Source organism: Pristis pectinata, chromosome 2 (assembly GCF_009764475.1).
Source record: "Pristis pectinata isolate sPriPec2 chromosome 2, sPriPec2.1.pri, whole genome shotgun sequence".
In the NCBI taxonomy this organism is placed as follows: domain Eukaryota; kingdom Metazoa; phylum Chordata; class Chondrichthyes; order Rhinopristiformes; family Pristidae; genus Pristis; species Pristis pectinata.
This window is the reverse complement of record NC_067406.1, coordinates 31,447,832-31,464,099: the sequence shown is the minus strand read 5'-3', so window position 1 is coordinate 31,464,099 and position 16,268 is coordinate 31,447,832. Positions and strand designations below refer to the sequence as shown.

The following is a 16,268-nucleotide window of genomic DNA, read 5'->3' as shown; positions in this document are numbered from 1 at the left end:
TGCCTTCAAATTGCAGAAAGGTGTCAGAGCAATAGGATTAATGTAGTGGGGGGATTTTAATTTTCTTAACTTTGGCTGGGATTGCCTTAGTGCAAAGGGCTTAGATGGGGTGGAATTTGTTGAGCGTGTCCAAGAGAGATTTTAGAGACTGTGTAGACTCCCACAAGAGATGGGGCAGTACTCAACCTTATGTTAGGAAATGAAATTGGGCAGGAGGTTGAAGTGTCAGTGACAAAGCACTTTGGGACCACAATTCTGTAAGTTTCAAGGTAGTTGTGGAAAGGGATAAGGGTGATCCTCAAGGTAAGGTCTTGAATTTGGTGGAAAGCTGATTTTAATAGTGTAAGACAGGACCCGGTGAAAGTAGATTGGAAGCAGTTTCTCACAGGTAAAATGGCAGCTGACAAGTGAAGTCTTTTAGAGAGAGTTAGTAAGAGTTCAGGGCCAGCATGTTCTGGTAAGAGTGAAAGGTAAAGGCAGCAAGATTAGGGATAACAAAGTATATTGAAGGCTGATCAGGAAAATAAAGAAACATGGCAGGTACAGACAACTGCAAATGAAGGAGTCTCTTAAAGAATATAGGGTGTGTGAGAGAACTTAAGAAAAAATTAGGAGGGCAAAATGGAGTAAGATTAAGGAGAATTCCAAGAGATTATCTAAGTAAATCAGGAGCAAGAAGGTAGCCAAGGAAAGAGTCCATCCTTTTAGGGACCAAAGTGGTAATCTATGAGTGGAGCCAGGTGATGTGAGCCAGGCTCTAACTAAATGCTTCTCCTCTCTGTTCAAAAAGGACGAGGACATGGAAAATACAGAGTTCTGGGAGGGGTATGCGGATAACCTGGAGAAGGTCAGTATTAAGAAGAAGGATCCGTTGGATGTCATGGGATGCATAAGGGTTGATAAATCCCCTGAGCCAGATGAGATTGATCCCAGGTTGCTTTGGAAAGCAAAGGAAGAGATAGCTAGGTCCATAATGAAGATTTTTTCCACCTTCATTAGCTACAGGCAAGGTGCCAGAAGATTAGAGGATCATTAATGTTGTCCTTTTATTTAAAAAGGGCAACAGGGATAAGCCAGGTAACTACAGGTCAGTGAACTTTAGGTCAGCGGTAGGGAAATTACTGGAGAAAATCCAAAGACATAGAACTTATAGAATCATAGCATTGCATAGCACAGAAACAGGCTCTTCAGCCCAACTCATCCATGCTGACCATGGTGTTTATCTACATTAATCCTATTTGCCTGCATTGAGCCCATATGACCCTTCTCCTTTCCTATCCATGTACCTGTCCAAATACCTTTTAAACATTATAATCGTACCTGCCCCTATCACTTCTCTGGTAGCTCATTCCATATATATACCACTCCCTGTATGAAAAACCTGTCCTTCCTTTAAATTCTCTCCTCTCACCTTCAACTAGTTTCAGACTTGCAACCCTAGGAAAAAGTCTCAGACTATCTGGTCATCTTATGTGCATTTGAAAAGGCAAGGGCTAATCAGGAATAGTTAGCATGGCTTTGCGCAGGGGATACCCTTTCTCACTAATTTGATTGAGTTTTTTTGAGGAGTTAACTGAGGAGATTGATGAAGGCAGGACAGTAGACATTGTCTATTATGGAGACATATTTGACAAGGTCCCACGTCATCCAGATGGTTGAGGTGCATGGGATTTATGGCGAGCTAGCTAATTGGATCCAAAATTGGAGGCAGAGGGTAGTGGTGGAATGATATTTTTCTGATGGGAGCTCTGTGGACATTGGTGAACCACATGGCTTGATGCTGGGACCCATATTTTTTGTGATATATATTTACTTGGGTGTGCATTAAAGGTGGGATGTTATGTTCCAACTGTACGAAACAATGGTTAGACTGCACTTGGAATATTGTGTTCAGTTCTGGTCGCTACACTATAGGAAAGATGAGATTGCACTGGAGAGAGTGCAGAGGAGATTCACCAGGATGTTGCCTGGATTGGAGGACTTTAGTTATGGTGAGAGACTGGATAGGCTGGATTTGTTTCCCTTGGAGGGAAGGAGGCGAAGGGGTGACCTGATAGGGGCTATATAAAATGATAAGAGGAATAGATAGAGTAGGTGTCAAAGTCTTTTTCCTATGATAGGCGTATCAAAAACAAGAAGTCATGGATCTACGGTGAGAGGAGGGAGTTTTAAAGGGATTTGAGGGGAAATTTTTATTTTTAAACACAGAAAGTGGTTGATATCTGAAACTCGCTGCCAGAAGAGATAGTTGAGTCAGATACAATCACTATGTTTAAGCGACATTCAGAAAGGCACTTAAACGGGCAAGGAATAGAAGGATACAGACCTAATGCGGGCAGATGGGATTAATGAAGATGGAAAAGGTTGGCATGGACGTGGTGGACCAAAGAGTCTGTTTCTGTGCTGTACAACTTTATGATTCTATAGGTGTAGAATAGAAAGAACAAAAATTAAGAATGACACATAGAACATATGTAGTTCAACACTATATAGTTCTATAGTGTAGAATCTGGAATATACTGCCTGCATATGCAGCAAAGACAGGTTCACTTGTGGCTTTCAAGAGGGAATCGGATAATTAGGTGGTTAAAAAAACAGAGAAAGGGTCAATGGGTGGATAAAATTGTTTTGGCAGAGAAGCAGCATGGATACAATGAGCAGAATCTGTGTAGCATCTATTCTACTATTCCATTTTATCACAGACCATGTTTATCTCCCTTACTTTTGCAGCATTTGTTCTGGCTTGGTACATCTCTAAATTTCTCAACTCCAATAATAAGTACGTAACTTGAAACCTTAATTGTTTCCTCTCTCCACAGCTGCTGCCTGGCCTGATATTTCCAGCATGTGTTGTTTTATTTCAGATTTCCGATATTCACAGGGGTTTAGCAGTCTTGCAAGCAAGCTCCTGGTTTATATACCAACTAATTCCTGAACCAATGATCTAGTAACTTGACTCAAGACAGTAGGGGAATTTAAATGCAAGTAATTAAATAAATCTGGAATTAGAAAATGCTAGCCTCAGCAATGGTAAAACCCCATATGGTTCATTAATGCTCTTTGGGAAAGGAAATCTGCCATCCTTATACAGTCTGTTCAGTATAAGACTCTTGACCCACTGGTGTGGTTGACTTTTAATTGTCTCCTCAGCTGAATTAGTGATGGATAATAAATGATGGCAGTGATGCTCAAATCCCGTAAATGAAATGATAAAAGATTGATTATTTTAGAGGATTAAGAGATGCAGAGTTAAGATTTAAAAGACACACAAAAAATATAAAATACAAATTACCAACAGAGCATGTTGGAGCCTATAAGTTTGTCAGAGAAACTGAAGGACTGAAGACTGAGCAGCTACAGAGCCACCACTGGTAGAGGGGTATAAATGCAGTGTGTCAATTTACCTGCAGGTAGCTTTGATTAGAAAGGCCCGTGTAGGAACAAATGAAACAGTTGGCAAACTTAAGAAAAAGTGACAACGGAAAGTAGGATTATTTAGACTCGAAACACAGAGGCATCATATTCTTTCCAAAAAAATCAATGCAGTTGTTTGCTACCCCACTGAAGGACAAAACACATAAAAATACTCAAATTTACATATGTAAAAAGCAACTATGACAAATAAATATAGAATCATGAGCCCTTTTCTCGATATATAATTCTTATTGATGTACTTAATTATTCAATTGGTTTTTAATGCAAATCTGTCAGTGGGAAAAAGTTCTATCAGATATGCACTTCTTCTGTACAAGCATACTGGAAGTTGACCTTTGCATCTGGTGCTCGGTGGCATTGGTTTTAATCTAATTAGGCCACCTTCAGTCTTTGTCTCAGTGAACAATAACTTACAAAAGCAATAAGGGATTAGTTCTAAAATAAAGTAATACGAATTGCAAATGCCAACTTTGAATAAAGATGGAAATTCCCACTTGATCTTTCTATTAATCAAGAGAAAATGAAATCCACGACCAGTACTTGAAATCCCAAAAGAAACTTAAAATCATACAGATATTAATAGCTTCCTAAAACAATATATAATTTTAGATTACCTGCTGCTAATGGGTAAAGGATTACCCACTGCTACACCTGCAGTAATATTTCTTAACCAACACCTTGATTTCACCTGTTCTGGAGTTTAGCTGAATTATTTCCCTTTCAGAGCATTCAGCAACGTTCATTGTAAGGCAAAGACTGCTCTTTCTGTATTTCATTCTGAAAAATCACAAATCTTAGGTCTTCGGGATGGTTTACCACCATTAAGTATGTCTCTCACTTGTTCTTTCCAAAGTATAATATCTTCCACTTATTTTTGTACCGAACTTCCACCCGACACTTCTGGTGCATTGCAAATTTAGTCGAGGTCCTTTACCAAACTTCTTGGCTATTTCATCAAACTTAATTGCTCTTAACCAGTCAAACCAGCTATAGAAGCATGTCAAATATGTTATGATTACTTCTGAGATTAGGGAAATTGAGCAAAGATGTCAGTGTAGAGATTGAAAATAGCGAAACAAATTGTTACGATTTGAATTCGCTATTTTGTTTTGGGGGAGGGGTTGGTGGTTTACTTAAAATAATGTGATAGTAATGACCCAAGTATAAATAAATGGACGAGCCTAGGAAGTGAATCAAGATTGGTGCTGCATATTGATTTAAGTGGTGCAGAGAGAATAAAGATGAAGTTAAAAGAAAAACAATGAAATCTTCAGTAAAGAAATAATGCTCAAGTCTGATGGTCTCCAAGGATAAATCTTGCATCAAAACCAAGCGAAAAGTGTAAAGAACTAAGTTACGTAAACGTCCATGGAATTTTATATGAGTGAAGAAAATTCAGATCCTGGGATGGAGACCCAGCAGGGCTTATCAGCAGTTGATGCTCTGACCAGAAACAAAGTCCTTCTATAATCGGCTGAAAGCCCGGCACTTGCGAACTACAGACTTAACGTACAACCACTCTTCCCATTTCTCCTTACAACCATAGTCCTATATGAAATAAGACTGAAGTTCTCAACAAATGCCAAACTGAGTGGTAGTGGTGAAAACCAACAGATACCAATTCAGAAGGTAAGTGAACATGCTAGGTTAGTCATCATAAAAGTGGAAGATGTAGATTACTTCTATTAATAGAGCAGAGAATTGGCAAAAAAATATACAGTGGAGCGTAAATGGAAAGAATACTGGCCTTCCCTGGGTAACAAGTGGGTTTCATTTTCACAGATGTCCCTAAGTCCATTTTGTCCACAAATCAGAAAATACACAATAATCACTCATGACACAAGAGACTGCAGATGCTGGAAATCTTTAGCAACACACAAGGAACTGAAGGAACACAGTGGGTGAGGCAGCATCCATGGAGGGAAACAGACAGACAATGTTTCAGGTTGAGGCCCTTCATCAGGACTGGGTCGAAGAGAGGAGGAAAACTTCTTCAAGGTATTCCTACCTTGAAGAGACTTCACAGTGGAGTAGCAGAATGGAGAAACAAGAGACTGAAGATGCTGGAAATCTGGAGCAACACACACGAAGCTGGAGGAACTCAGTGGGTCAGGCACCATCCATAGAGGGAAATGGACAGTCAATGTTTCAGGTCGAGACCCTTCATCAGGACTAGCTGAAGGGTCTCGACCCGAAATGATGACTGTCCATTTCCCTCCATAGACGTTGCCTGACCCGCTGAGTTTTTCAGCTTCTTGTGTGTTGCTCCAATAATCAGTCGATATGGTAACCATACCTCCACAGTATTGTATTAAAGGGCATTAAAAGCACAAAAGACAGATAAAAAAGGACAATTACTAAAATTGGAAAGAGGAAACTAGTTCTGCCATTTGTAGGAATGAATGTATGTATGTACATCAGGCTTTTGAATTTAATATTATCATGGGAGCTTGTTTCTATGTAAGGCTATCCAAAAGTTGGGTGTTTGTAACTCGGGGGTGGCCTATGAGTTTACATACAGTACCATCAGTGATGGTCTCTTTAGCCAGTGCCTCAACTTGTCACCCCTATTATTTACTCTTTTCCAGTCCAGAGAATTTGATCAATTAAAGTGCCACTTTTGCCAGATCACATAAGGTCAACAAATTTAAGTGGACATCAGGGGGTCAAAGCATGAATAATTTTTCTCTATAAAATTCAGCTAATCCTCAACCGGGGCAGCAATGCTACCAGAGGCAGGAGAGTCTTAACTTATTTACAAAGAATTTGACTGCTTGCTTTTCTGTCCATTTGTGAATGGTCTCAACATCATATCCATTCTACAATTTGAGAGTGGTCTGACTATTTGACAGTGTTCTCTTAATGTACTGTAACACTACCACATATCTCAAGATGACAAGTTTTCTTAAAGGTGGTATTAACATTTCAGTAAGACCATTTGAATAAGAAACCCAATGTCAAACAAGTTAAGACTATTCAAAGGCAGGTGGTACTAGTGGAACATTGATTACTAACTTCCATCCTGCCCTGAAATTCCCTTGGACTATTTCCAACACCTCTCTCCCCTTTCTTGATCTTCCTGTCTCCATTTCAGGAGGCAAACTATCCAGTAACATTTACTCCAAACCCACTGACTCCCACAGCTACCTGGACTAAACCTCCTCCCACACTGTAAATGTAAGGATGCCATCCCTTTCTCTCAGTTTCTCTGTCTCCACGGAATCTGTTCTTGAGATGAGGGTTTGCAGGATGTGCTCCTTTTTCAGGAAATGTGCCTTACCCCCTCCCCCCTCCCCTACTGTGGTTGATAGAGCCCTCAGCTGCATCTCCTCCATTTCTCGGATTTCTGCTCTCAACTCGCCTCTCCCCAGACAGAACAGGTTTAAGAGTTCCCTTGGTCCTTACCTTTCACCCCACCAGCCTCTGCATCCAGTCTATCATTCTTTGACTTTTCTGCCAGCTACTGGGTGATCCCACCACCAGTCACACCTTCCCCTCGCCATCCTATTCTGCCTTCTGCATAGAACACTCTCTCCATGATTCCATGGTTTGCTCATCCCTCCCCACCCATTCCTCCTTCTCCCAGGCACTTTTCCTTACAATGGTAGAAGGTGTAACACCTATCCATACACCACCTCCCTCAGCATAATCCAGGGACCTATACGGCCCTTCTAGGTGAGGCACCTTCTCCAACCTCATGCACCTTCTCCAACCTCATCTATTGCATTCGTGCTCTCGATATGGCCTCCTCTACATCGGTGAGACCCATCACAGACAAGGCAACAGGTTTGCCAAGCATCTGCACTCTGCCCACCATGGTCATCTGGAGTTCCCTGTTGCAAGACATTTTTATTCCCCTGTCCATTCCCACACCAATATGCAAACTAGAGGAACAGCACCTCATATTCTGCCTGGGCAGTCTACAATCTGATGACACGAGGAGTGAATTCTCCAATTTCAGGTAATCTGTGCCCCCTCTGTACCTTTCCCTCTCCTTCTCATCTACCCAGACCCTCTCACACACACACACACACACACACACACACACACACACACACACACACACACACACACACACACACACACACACACACACCCTTCTTTCCAAGCCAACCCCTCCCAGCCACCACCCCATCCACACCCCCGCCCCCATCTCCTAGTTTTCTTTTCCCTCACCTACTTCACTTGCCAATCACTGACACATTTCTCACTCTGGGTCCCCTTCCCTGACTGTCCCCATCTGCCCACCATACCTCCCTTATTTGGTTCCTCTTCACCTTCCTTTCTCATCAGATTCCATAATCCGCAGCCTTCTGTCGCTATCTTCACCCTTCTCTGCTCCACTTGACTCCATCTGCCAATTAACCTCTCTTCACCTGAATCCATCTATCACCAGCCAGTTCTTGCCCTTCACCCTTTTATACTGGCCATCTCCCCTCTACTCTTTCAGTCCAGATTAAGGATGTCGACCCAAAATGTCTACTGTCCACTTCCCTCTACAAATGCTGCCTGACCAGCTATTTTCTTCCAGCAGCTCATTCTTTGCTCCAGATTCCGGCATCTGCAGTCGCTTGTGTCTCCTTTTTAAACGAATAGTCTTATTTGTCTAATTGTCTAATTTCCATTGTCATTTGACAGAGGTATGAGACTCATAGCAACAGAAATAAACTTAACACTCAGTAGTGCAATTTTACAGCAGTTAATTATTTGGAACTGATTTTTTTTTAATGTTGATTGCTGATTATGGAAAATAGTCGCAATGTTTTTTTTATATGAGGGCATGCTGGAAGAAACACAAGCCTTTAAAAATTAAATTTTAGAGCCAATGCCATTTTAGGCTTTGTTCACCATGCTAATCAACCATATTGTTTCCTATAATATATATTTATTGAAGTTCCAAACCTAGTTATCTATAAGCAAGCAACCATTTAAAATTACAAGATTGCCAGTAAAATTTTAGTCCACTCCAGGTTTTAAATCCAACACACAGTAGTTGGCTCAAATGATATTCCAGATACAGGAAAGAGAATGTTGCCTAATAACTTCAAGGCAAAATCAACAATCATAAGCAGGAACAAGTTAGGTGAAGTTGTCCCATGACGTTTGCTTGCAATATGTATTCCAACTATCCAAAGGTATGTCTTGAGACTTGATCTGCCAAATTAAAGTATTTGAACTTCTGAGAAGTAGTTGAAATTGAAGTCACCATCCTTTTCACCAAAATAGGAAATAAAAAATCTTTAACAACATATGAAACACATGACTAAAAGAACGTAAAGGCAGTATGTGCCACCCTCACGTACGACATTACCCACACAGGAAAAAGACAAATGATATGCCTGACCTAAAGCACCTCATGCATATCATGTGATAAACTAAAAACTTTTCAAGATACCAGCACCCCAAGATGGCATCAAAACCACAATAGCAGGTATGCAGACTTTTATGTGAATAAAACGACAATGGATATGAAGAGTCTTGTCTTTAACTGCCCTACAGTGCCCCACTGCTTAAAGATCGAGCAAAGTGGGAAAATGGAAGACAAATTAAGTTCTAGCATCTGAAAGAGTAATTTTTTAAAACAAATTGTGAACGTGAGATTGAAATTTTGTCTTAATCAGATAGCATCTTAAAGATCAAAAGCAAGAAGAATAAGAAAACACAATATGTAATCACAGGATATGATAAAATGAAGGTAAATTTACTGCTCTCGTATCTAAAGGCATGGATTATTGATATGAAGACACAATGTTAGAATCCCATGGCAGCAATTAAGTAAATCTGGAATAAAAACCTGCATCAGATATGGTGATGATTAAACTACAAGATTATTATCAAGACACATTTGGTTCACTAATGTCCTTCAGGGAAGAAAATCTGCCCTTCCCTTTTGTTCTCGTCAATATGTGACCACAAAACTTGCCCTCAAGAATGTCATTTCAGGACAATTTGGGATGGCAGTAAATGCCATATTGCATAAATTATTGGTAGAAACTGAGCATACAAGTTGCAATAGTTACAAAAGAAATATGCAATCATATCTGATAGAGGTAATGGAAACCATGAAACAGATCATCAAAGCCTATTTGGTTCACTAAAATCTTTAATGGAAGGAAATCTGCCATTCTTACCCACCCACCAATACGGTTGACTCTTAGCTATCCTCAGAAATGGCCTTGCTGGATTTCAGGAATGCCTGCCTTGCACTGATGTTCACATTCCGTGAATGAATAAATAACAATACGTGTGAAATGCTACATTGTTGACGTAGGATCACAAAGGATAAAAACACTCCACTCATATAGTTTGTGCCAACTTTGAAGATTATATTCTATTTGCCCTAATCACTTAACCTTTCCCCAATGACCAACAGATGTTTTCTTTTTAGTTTGTATTTAAAACTCATTATTTCATCAGTTTCTACCAATAATTTATGCAAAGTATTTCTTCTCTCACCATTGGTTCTTCAGCCCATTATTTTAAATCAGTATTCCTCAGTTACCAATCGTTCTGCCACTGGACAAAGTTTATCCTCATTTATTCCATAGTCTTATTTGTTTTAAGGAGCACAACCAAATCAAAGTCTGCAGAGTAAAGAAAAAGAACCACCTCACAACTTTCAGTGGAGGAAAGCAAGAGTCAGCATGAGATCGAAATAGATTTCACCCTCCCATGCTCAATCTAGGTCATCAGAACAGGTGAACAGTCTGACATCATAGTTCCAAGTCCATAAAACACTAGGCTTCACGAGAACACTGTAGAAACAATTTTGAAAGCATACAAGTTTCTTCACATATCTGATGCTTTGGCAAAGCACAAATTAGAGTTATAGAGCAATACAGCACAGATACAGGCCCTTTGGCCCAACCAGTCCATGCTGACCACGGTGCCCACCAGCTAGTCCATGTCTGCCCATTCATGTACCTGTCCAAGTGCTTCTTCAATGATATTATTGTACCCGTTTCAACCACTTCCCCTGGCAGCTCATTTGGTATACTCACCAACCTCTGCATGAAAAAGTTGCCCCTCAGGTCCGTTTTAAATCTTTCCCCTCTCACCCTAAACCTATGCTCCCTAGTTTTTAACTCCCCTATCCTGGGGAAAAGACTGTTACTATCCACCTTATTTATGCCTCTCATAATTTTAAACACTTCTATAAATTCGCCCCTCATTCTCCTGTGTTCCAAGAAATAAAGACCTAGCCTGGCCAACCTCTCCCTATAACTCAGGCCCTCTAGTCCTGGCAACATCCTTGTAAATCTTTTCTGCAGTCTTTCCAGTTTAACTACGTCTTTCCTATAACAGGGTGACCAAACCTGTACACCGTACTCCAAGTGTGGCCTCACCGATGACTTATACAACTGCAACATAATGTCCCAACTCCTACACTCAATGCCCTGTCTGATGAAGGCCAGCATGCTAAATTCCTTTTTCACCACCCTATCTGTGATGCCACTTTCAATGAACTATGCACTTGTACTCACAGGTCCCTCTGTTCCATTACACTCCCTAGTGCCCTACCATTCATAGTAGAAGTCCTAAACTGGTTTTAACAAATTAATGAAATTCAAGACTTAGATCCTGACCATTACATGTGAATTAAATTAAGGTGCTGAAAAATCCAGGAAGAAATGAATCCATGAGAAACTATGATTTGCAGGTGTAGCCAAATATGTGGAAGAACAAAACCTACCTGCATTGCGCATCCAACTAAACTATCAGCGACCAACAAAAACTTCAGCTTCTGCAATTGTCACAATTACTAAAATTAACCTCGGCAAATCAGTATCATTTAATTCCCATAGCCCACTCCCTAGCAGTGCCTATTAATAAATAATAAAAACTCTCAGCAGTTCAGGGACAATTGGAAAGCTACAGCAGGAATGAGAAGGAATAAGTATCAAAAAGAGATTAAGATGGAGAGGCTTGAGAAAGCAGCTGAGCATATGCCATTTTTCAAATAATAATTAATTGGGCTGTTCTGATGGTGGATGAGCTCAAGTCTTTAAGTCATCTGAGTGTCTAGAGGGACAGGAGATAGAGCCATAGCAGAATAGCCTTAAGCAAATGTGTGACGAAATTTGCACAAATCAAATAGCAACCACTGTGAAGTAAAACAAAATCTAGGCAGTGGTATAGAGCAGATGTCTAATGAAATCTGCAAACCAGCGAATCCAACAAATATTGCAGCTAGCCTTATGGAAATCTTTATTGTAAGTATGACTACAAATCATATAGGTAGACATAAATCATAAAACACTGCAAACTAAATTAAAGGGAGGTCATATCACTCTAACTTACTGGCTCTCTTAGAGTGGGATAAAGAGGCTCGATGGGCTAAGACATTAGGTGTGGTGTACTTGGATTTCAGGAAAGCCCACGGGAAAGTTGTTTCTGAAAGTAAAGAGAGCGTGGATCAGTGGAAGTATTTTATAATGGATAAATCCATATAAAGCAAGGATTGTCATTGCCTTGGGGGGAATGTTAATGGGGTCCCGTAGCAATCTATTTTGGGACATCTTAATAAATGTTCTGGAGCTACAAGGCAAAAATGATCTGGAGGCAAAAGTTACCAGCACATTTGCATAATTTACAAGATAATTTACAAAGTAGGAGATGGTAGGCTCAAAAGCAGAACAGGATCAAGTTTCCAGAGGATTTAAATATACTTAAGTATTACTTAAAAGACAGATGAAATTCAATACAGCAAAAAGTGAAGTGCTTAGTGTAGGTATAAAAAATATCCAGGAAGAGATTTGCAACTGTTAGAAAAAGTTAAACCTGTCTTGGGGTCCTGATTGACACAGTAAATGGTAGGGCCCTGGGGAGCGTTATAGAAGAGACACCTAGGGGTGTAGGTACACAGTTCCTTCAAAAAGGCGATACAGGTAGACAGGGTGGTGCAGAAGGCATTTGGCACACTTGCCTTCATCGGTCAGAATATTGAATACGAGAGTTGGGATGTCATGATACAGTTGCACAAGACATTGGTAAGGCCATATTTGCAGTACTGTATGCAGGTCTGGTCACCCTGCTATAGGAAGAATGTCATTAAACTGGAGGGAGTGCAAAAAAAATTTATGAGGATGTAACTGGGAGTGGAGGGTTGGGTCATAAGGAGAGTCTGGATGGGATGGGGCCTTTTTCCCTGGAGCATAGGAGGGTGACCTTATAGAGACGTATAAAATCATGAGGGGCATAGATAAGGTGAATGGTCACAGTCTTTTTCCCAGGATAGGAGAGTCTAAAACTAGAAGGCAAAGGTTTAAGATGTGAGGGGAAAGATTTAAAAGGGCCCTGAGGGGCAAGTTTTTCCACATAGAGGGTGGTGGGTACATGGAATGAGCTGCTAGAGGAAGTGGTAGAGGTGGGTAGAATTACAACATTTAAAAGATACATGGATAGGTAAATGGATAGTAAAAGTTTCGAAGGATATTGGCCAAATGCAGGCAAATGGGACTAGTTCAGGTAGGCTCTCTTCCATGGATGAGTTGGGCCAAAGGACCTATTTCCATGCTGTATAATTCTATGTCTCTAAACAAGCACCAGGGAGGACTACCTACACTATGGAACATGGAAATGAAATAAGTACTAAACTTTGATACATCTGAATGCAAATTAATTAGATTTCATTCATACAGGAAATTTTTGAGATACAGTAAATGAGTAATTTGAGACGTGACATGGAATGTGTGGTATGCTTGGCAGTAACAGGTGACTTTGAACCAATGACTCAAAGTTCTTGAACAATGGGATTTTCCTTACCTCATGTCTGACTCTGCTGTAGATTAACTGCTGGAGGTTGATTGCCATAATTAGCAATTCTAATATCAATGAATCATGAGCAGGAAGTAGTTATTTATTTTTACTATTAAGCAGCTCCTATATAATAGCCTCATTACAACATCAAATACATAATTTCAAACAGTCAATCAGAGTTTCTTTGATTTCTCATGTTATTGCTTGATTGTTTATCTGAGACATTATTGTCTAAAAGAAATAATTAGACATATATAAGAAATAGAACTTCTAAGTAGAAACTTCTCCAATGAATGCAGAGGCTTAAGTGGATATGCATGCACTTGGTATTAAAACTATAATTCCATTGCATAATTTTACTGACACATCATGCTTGCAATTAACCATATCAGGATTCTAACATATTAGGTAACACTCTTCCTCTTCTTAGTCAGTGACGTTAAAATGGATATTGGGGATATTGCTTAGATCAAGCAATGGAAACAGTTGTGATGGTATCAAAATGGAGGAAAAAACATGAAAAAAGTGAACTTGCAAAATAGAAAGCAAGAACACCATGCAGTGCATAAATGTTAAATATTGCACAGCTAGGTCAATCATAGACATATTTCAGCTGAAATGTTGGACTGGATTTTGTTCTCAGTGACAAATGAACAGCCCCCACAAACTTTCTATGTGATTATTACACTACAGATTAAGATGGTGCTCTGTCCTCAACAGGGATCAGAAATCTGTAATAAACGGGAAAATGAATGCCTACCTCCATAACCAGATGGAATAAAGAATCATGAATGACCTTTTCAAGGCCTTAGCTGAGAAGAATCATTAAATGTCAATGACATATTCAATGTTAAAAGCAAAATAAAGAGGGAAAATAACTGGCATTAAAGGATGATATCAAAATGATAGTATTTATGTTTGTGGAAGGTGGGCTGCCAATGAGGTGCTGGGATAGGAAGAAATCAGAATTGTTTGGCACGAAGTTTAGAAATGGACAAGACATGTTTTGAAGCCAAAAATATTTTCCAGTGCAGGTCATTAACAGCTCCAGTAAACAGCAGAGACAAAGCCTGCACATAATGCTTTACAGTCTTTATGGAAGGTTACACAAGACACATGAAAGAAAATGTTAAGTGCATGGACGGGTGGAAATGCAAGATGATGATAGTGGGAATTGGGTGCTAAAGATTTTTGAGAGCATTATTTTGGGGTAAAAGAAACAACTAAAGGTGGTAGCATGAAATGTAGTGCAGAGATAGTTTATTAACTATCAAAGAACAAAAGGTTCATGATAAGAATGACTGTAGAGGTTAATGGATGTTCTCAACAACTAATTTGAAAAGTTCCTCCCAGGTTGAGAGGCAGGATCTCACGCCAAAAAAAACATATGGCTGTCTGGTAACTCAGGTCGAGGAAGCAACATCTGTGAAGTATGCAGAACACTTTACTGGGAGTTCTCCACTTTCTCTTATTGTACATATGATTTATTATGACATGATCAAATTCCCAACTACTAAAAAAGGTGAATCCATAATCACAACATGAACAATAACATAGTCAATTCAAATCCTAAATTATCATTTTGGTAAAATGGGGCTAGGAAGTTTTCCAGATGATACAGAATGGAATACTATTGATTTGAAACATGACCCTCTCCCCGTGTGACGTTTTCACATTCGGGATTGATACTGGATGAATATTATCGATCTCACAAGGACCAAAGGGAAGAAAATGAAAAAAATTAAATTATACTTTAAAATTATACTTTGCAACAAAAAAAAGTTAGAACATTGTATGAAGACACAAGAGACTGCAGATGCTGTAACCTGCAGATGCAGCAAAAGACAAACTGCTGGAGGAACTCAGTGGGTCAGGCAGCATCTGCAGAGACAAAGCAATAGTCAACATTTCAGGTTGAGACCCTGCATCAGGACTGAGAGTGTAGAGAGGAGATAGCCAGAAACAAAAAGAGGTGAGAGAGAGAGCTGAGGCAGAGGCTGGCAGGTGATAGGTGGCAATAGATGGAGGGGGCCATGGGCAGATGTGGGGGGAGAGAGATTGGGATGGAGTAGGAAGACAGCAGCTGGTGGGTGATAGGTAGAGACAGGCAAGAAGAGAGAAATAAATAAAAGGGGACAGATGGAACCAGGAGCCAGGTGATGGGAGAGAGGGTGAAGGTAGAGACAGAGGCTGGAAGGTGATAAGTGGAGACACAAGAGGCTGCACATGCTGGCATCTGATATGAGGAAGGTGGAAAGTGATAAGTGGAACCAAATAAATGAGGGATAATGGGCAGATCAAACCAATTGGGGAGAGAATAGGAGATCCAGTTGTTAAGTGTGTGGGTGATAAACAGATGGAACCAGATTGGGGGTGGAGTGGGGGTGGGGGGAGAACAAAACTAAGTGACAATTGGGTGGACCAGAAGGAGAGAAAGAACAGCATAAGAGTTGTGGGTTTCCTGAAATTGATAAACTCAATGTTCATTCCACGGAGTTGTAGAATATGAATATGTGGTGTTGATCTTCCAGTTTGTACTTGGCCTCACTCTGGCAGTGGAGAAGGCTGAGGACAGACAGGTCAGTTTGGGAATGGGGAGTTGAATTGGTGTGCCACTGGAACCTCAAGATGGCCATCGTAGACAGAGCACAGATGTTCCGCAAAATGATTTCTTAGTCTTGGTCTCGCTGATGTAGAGGAGGGCACATCAGGAGCATCTGAGGTTGGAGGAGATGCACGTGAATTTTTGCCTTACCTGGAAGGGCTGTTTAGGTCCCTAGATGGTGGTGAGGGAGGAGGTGCAAGGACAAGTGCTGAATCTCTTACAGTTGCTGGGGAAAGTGCCAGGGGACATGGAGGGGTGAGTGGGTGGGTAGGGATGAATGAACCAGGTAGTTATGGAGGGAGTGGTTCCTGCAGAAAGCAGAGAGGGATGGGGATGGGGAAGGAAAGATGTGACTGATGGTGGGATCCCATTACAGCTGTCGGAAATGATGAAGGATAATGTGCTGGATGCAGAGGCTGGTCAGGGGAAAGGTGTGTGAACTTTATTTAAACAACTGAAAATACATTCA

At 40.4% G+C, this 16,268-nt stretch overlaps 1 protein-coding gene across 15 annotated transcripts in view; it reads right to left on the bottom strand.

Moving 5' to 3' along the window:
* Positions 1–16,268, bottom strand: part of nedd4l (NEDD4 like E3 ubiquitin protein ligase) — a 316,982-nt gene that overhangs the window by 88,989 nt on the left and 211,725 nt on the right. Inside the window, exon 1 of one of the 15 annotated variants that reach the window (XM_052036734.1) lies at positions 11,737–11,830. The exons of the other annotated variants lie outside the window; for them this stretch is intronic. The gene's annotated coding sequence lies outside the window, so the exon portion shown is untranslated. Of the gene's footprint in view, positions 1–11,736; positions 11,831–16,268 lie in introns of those variants that run through there. 15 annotated transcript variants of the gene reach the window in all.